A 6000-nucleotide genomic window follows, 5' to 3' on the forward strand; every position below is an offset into this window, starting at 1 on the left:
GCAGATAAATCTACTAGCTCTTTGAAATCTAAGACACGTATTTCTTACAGTACACCTAGCACTATAGGGCTTTGAGTGACCCATTATACATTTCTAAAGTGAAAAATTGTTTGAAACTGTTAGACTTACTTTAGTATTAATATATAATAAAGTTAGAAATGCTTGTGAGAAAAACAGAAAGGGGGAACCCTTTTGTTTTTAAAGTACCGATGAATCTACAAAAATTCCATATATACCTATTTGGAAATATATATTATGTATAACATGGATGCTCTTAATGGAAATTAAGCCTAATTTTTATTTTAATTCTGAGGAGAACAACATGCAAGCTTTCTAAGCTTCAAGAAGTCTTTTAAGTTTTCTCTCTCTCAACAGAGTTGTGTAATTTGATAGATTTACCTGTTAAAATGTTTTGACTTTCTAGTATTTCCAATAAGCGGTGGTTATTAGCTATATACTAATCAATTGGTTTAATCATTTGCTTTTGAAAAAAGAAAAACCATTACATATCTTGTTGATGCTTTTTGCCTAGATATCAAGAGAAAAAAATCACATTACTGATCTTTGTTCCTTAAGTAAAAAGAATGTATATGTAGTATACATTGATATATTCTTCCTATTCAAAAATGAAATTAAATATCTGGAGATACAAGAGTATATGAGAATAGGAATTTTAGTTTTTTCTATAAACATTTTTTTCCCTTCAAGTTTTATTACAGGAGTGAAAGTAGTCATGATGGTCTTATTTTCTGGACTATTAGGAGAATGACAAGCCCAATTTTTGCAGTGGCATTTATTTGATGTTTCTTTCAATATTATACTGTTATCCAGAACTAAAAATGAAAAAAAAAATCAAACCTGTTTTTTTCCTAATTCAAAAATGAAAGCTTCAAGGGTGCTTTCAAAATGATTCTGAATGTTGTTTTTATTGAAGAGCTCAATGAATAGGAGAAGTAATAAAGTTCTTGATAATTTATATAAATCCTATTTAATTGGTAGTATCTTTTTCTAAATTAAAATTAAAGAAAATGGATTGAATACCCTATGTAAAATATTACTAAGAATCACTGGTCTAATTTTAAATATTAGCTAGCATTTTCAAAATGAAGATAATCAAATAGTTAATAAGCTTACATCAACAATTACTATGGAAGAAAAGGCAGTCTCTGTTGCCATTTCAGTTATGTTTGCTCACAAGAAAAGCAGCATATACAAATCATTACTCTTTTTTTTTTTTTAATGTTTTACTTATTTCTAGGAGAGAGAGAGAGACAGCGTGAGCAGGGGAGGGTCAGAGAGAGAGGGAATCACAGACTCCGAAATAGGCTCCAGGTTCTGAGCTGGCAGTCAGCACAGAGCCCGACGCGGGGCTCGAACCCACGAACCATGAGATCATGACCTAAGTGAAAGTCGGACGCTTAACCGACTAAGCCACCCAGGCGCCCCTAAATCATTACTCTTTTAAATTAAAAAGTATTAAGTAGAGAGGTCACACATGTAACCAGTTAGACCAGGAACAGTCTATGATAATTGGCATTTATAAATAGCTTGTTTCAGAATAATTTTTGCTTATTTTACTTAATCTGAAAAAATGGAGATCTAAGCCTTACTAAAACAATCATGGAATATTAAGAAAGTTTAATGAATTATTCTTACCCTATTCAAAGTTCTCCTCAGGGCATCTTTTGAGTATAATATCATGAGACCAGTAGAGACCTATAAATGAGGAAGCTCATTCACTGATTGGCCCGTACTTGAAACTATCATTGCAGTGACGGGTTCCTGACTTTGTCCTGATTTATTCTATTTTACTCTCTTCATTCTGTTGTATTATCTCCCCAACAATATCTTTTTCTTCATCAAAATTAAAGAGAATTATAAATAATACTATCCATTCTTGCTGGACAAACCTTTACTTTTCCTTTAAGAAATATCTCAAACATGTTTTTTTTTTTTTTTTTTGAAGACTTCTTGGCAGGCTGTCCTTCTGAGATTCTTCGGTCACAACCCTTCTTGTAATTATCACCATACATTTTAATGAAATATTCACAAGATTCTCCTTAATCCTTCACACTAGGGCTGTATTTCACTTATTCTCATAGAACTAATAATGTTGTGATGGGACAATAACATTCCGCCAAGTAAATGTCTAGGTGTATCTTCCTTCTTTCCTCCTTTCCTTTATTTCTTCCTCACTCCCTTCCTTCCTCTTCCTCCACAAATGCAAAACCTATTCTACAATATAAAATGATTTATTTCTTTGTGCAAATTTTACTTTGTAACGTTATCTTCACGATTATCTTATATGTTGGCTTGTAAATATTCCATTTCAAAGCTTTTCATACTTTCCTCAAACCTACAACACCATTTCCCCACACTCATCTCACCTACAAGTCTTTCTATCTCACTGTGGGATAAATTAAAAAGAAGCAACAGAAGAAAATGTACTCATGTTCACAGGGAAATAGGAAGCATCGTGTTTTCAGTATGGAGGATCTGTTCATTCTTGTGTCCTAAAGAATGGCATCTTCACATGTGCCCTAGATGCCACCCCTCCTTGCCTCCTCAAAAATTTTCAAACAGCTCAGGTCTCTCCAGATACATCAGTATTTCTCTCTTTCTTGGATCATTCTTACCTGCATACAGATAGTTTGCTATTTCTTGCCTCTTAAAAATATCCTTTAACCCCCCTTGACTACAAATAATTGCCCTGTTACTCTGCTTTCCTCTGTCGGCAAAATGAACACCTCCCAATTACATTCTTCCACTAGTAGCTCAAATTCTAGGATGGCCTCTAAGGTTTCCTGCCCACTTGTTATATGACATCTCCAAAATCCCTGAGATTACATCTATGATGGATTTACTTCTCTTGCTTAGGTTTTGTTACATAGCACAGTTAACCTTAAGGTAGAAGGATAATCCAGGTTAGTTGGAACTGATCACATGAGCTGTTTGAATGTAGAGTTTAATTCCAGCTACCCAAGAAGAGGAAGTCAGACATTCAGAATATGAGAGAGAATTGACATGAGAGAGATTCTCCACTGCTGGCTTTGAACATGGGCATGGTCACAGGGCCAGGACTGAAGGTGACTTCAAAAAGCTGAGAAAAGTTCCCAGCTGATAGCCAGCAAGGAAACAGGGTTCTCCATCCTATAATGATAGGGAACTGAATTCTACCATAACCAGGTGGTCTTAAAAATGAAGCCCGAACTTCAGGCGAGAATGTAAGCTCGCTAACATGGTGATGTCAGCCTGGTAAGACCTCAAACAGAGTGGCATGCCAAGCCAGACTAATGATGTAGAAACAACTGTGGGCTAATAAATGTGTACTATTTTAAGCCCCTAAGTTACCACAAGGGATAATTTATTATAAAGTACTAGAAAACTAAGACATTCTCCCATTTTCCTTTGAGTCCATCCCAATGTTTAGCACCACCGTTCCAAGAAAACGGGTTATTGATGACTTCCTTGTTCATAAATTTAAAAGACAATATTTGATTCCTTCTTTCCTGACCGTCAGAAGCATTTCACCAAGATGACCACTTTCTTTTTCTCCAATGAACCTCTGTGGTACATTCTTTCAGCTTTCCTCCTACCTCATGGGCCTCTTTTCTGGATCCCTCACACTTTCTTAAACTTAGTTTCTGAGATTCCACCTCACTCTGTCCAGCCTTTCCTCCTACATCTCTTGAAGCTCTTTATCAGTCTCCTTTGCAAGTGTTCCCCTCATCTTCCTGACTTTTTGAATAGAATGTTCTAGGCCTTCCTCCTCAGAACTCTCTTCTTTGTTTCTGTTTCTTTTTACCACCTTCACTCCTTTAGCCACCCCTCATTCTTCCACAAATTGGTTCCCTGTTTCTATGAGTTCTGTTACTTTTAGATGCCGTACATAAGTGAGATCATACAGTATTTGACTTTCTCTGTCATTCTCTGTGTTTCTCTGTCCTGATATCCTTCTGCCAAAAGCTGATTCTTAACAGACTTCTTCATCTCAGTAAATGTCATCTTCACCCTTCCAGGTACTTAAATTCAAAAGCTTAGAGGATTGACTTAATTCTTTCACGCTTCCTCTCACAGATCCAATTTTTCAGTAAATTATTTTAGATTATACCTTCAATATATACCCAGAATCCGACTAATTCTTTATCATCTCTACCACTAAGCACCTGGTCCAAGCCACTGAATTCTCTTTCTTAGAAGCTCTTGCTGCTTCAGGCCACCACTACCATCACCACTGCACAATCGGAAATAAAGGCTTTTGAAAAGCACAGAAAATGAAACAAATTACATCACTGCTTTGACAAATGCTCAACTGCCTTCTTATCTCTCTCAGACTAAAAGTGATTACAATGACTTCCAAAGCCCTTGATGCTCAAGTACTCAGCTGCCTTTTTGATTGTCTCCTACTATTTTCTCTTTGGTCCATCCCATTCCAGCCACATATCTTGCTCTTTCTTCGGCTTGGCAAGATCATGTCTGCATCTATTCTTTACAATGGCTGTTGTAAAGGCGACTGCCTGAAAAGGCTTCTCTATAGAGACCTTGATAGCCTAATTCTTCACTTGTTTAAGACACAGCTCAGATCTCTTATTAGAGAGGATATCCAAATACCTGAATTATTTATCTCTTCCCTGCATCTTCTCTGCTTCATTAACCCCTTAACCTAGTTTCCCACCTTTATTTTTCTCTATAAAATGCTTCACTGTTTGACAAATGCTATGTGTATTTTCAAGAAATACTTAAAGGTTTGACACTAAATTGTCAAATAGAGGGTAAGGATATTTCCTTCACTCTTGGTTTCCCCTACACCTCAAAACTATCTGGTACATAGCTGACACTCATACTCATTGAATGAATGAGTGACTTGCTAAAGATGATACCCAAACCAACTAAATGGTTGAAAAATTTCTGGGAAATTTCATACAACTGATGCCAAATCAATAGTTCCACTGATCTATTGCCTAGCACACTGAGCTCCATAACACCCCAACTTGCTCCCCTCTTCAGCTACTTGAGCAATCCCTCAGAAGTGTTGTCACATTTAAAAAAGTTGTATATTTGGGGAGAGAGAGAGCATGGCTATTTTGCCAGAGTCAGATTCATCTTTAAAGTGGGCATAGCTATATCTGCTCCCCAAGGGTGTGGTGTATTTCCAATAAGATGAGAAAAACAAACCCATGTTCCATAAAAATCTAAGTCATAATTTGTTGCACAGTGATTGATTTTTTTTTGTTTTGTTTTTGTTTTTTTTACAAATAGTTTATTGTCAAATTAGTTTCTACATAACACTCAGTGCTCATCCCCAAAGTGCCCTCCTTCATGCCCATCCCCCCCTCCCCCCCACATCCATCAGTCCTCAGTTTTTATCAGCATTCAAGAGTCTCTCATGGTTTGTCTCTCTCCCTTTCCCCCACCATTTCCGCCCTTCTTCTCCCCCTTGGTCCGCCGTCAAGTTCCTCCTAATCCTCCTATACGTGCAAACATATGGTATTTGTCCTTCTCTGCCTGACTTATTTCGCTCAGCATAACACCCTCAAGGTCCATCCATGTTGCTACACATGGCCAGATTTCATTGTTTCTCATTGCCATGTAGTATTCCATGGTATAGATAAACCACATCTTCTTGATCCATTCGTCTGTTGACAGAGTGGCTAAAATGAGCAAATCAGAGAACTCTAGATGCTGGCGAGGATGTGGAGAAACGGGCACCCTCCTGCACTGTTGGTGGGAATGTAAACTGGTACAGCCCCTCTGGAAAACAGTGTGGAGGTTCCTCAGGAAACTAACAATAGAACTCCCTTATGACCCAGCAATAGCACTGATAGAAATTTACCCAAGGGATACAGAAATGCTGAGGCATAGGAGCACATGTACCCCAATGTTCATAGCAGCACTCTCCACAATAGCTAAAACATGGAAAGAGCCTAAGTGTCCATCAACAGATTGATTTTTTTTTTTAAATTTTAATGTTTTTATTTATTTCTGAGAGAGAGTGAGAGA

Source organism: Hyaena hyaena, unplaced genomic scaffold (genome assembly GCF_003009895.1).
Source record: "Hyaena hyaena isolate Hyena2069 unplaced genomic scaffold, ASM300989v1 scaffold_442, whole genome shotgun sequence".
Lineage (NCBI taxonomy): Eukaryota > Metazoa > Chordata > Mammalia > Carnivora > Hyaenidae > Hyaena > Hyaena hyaena.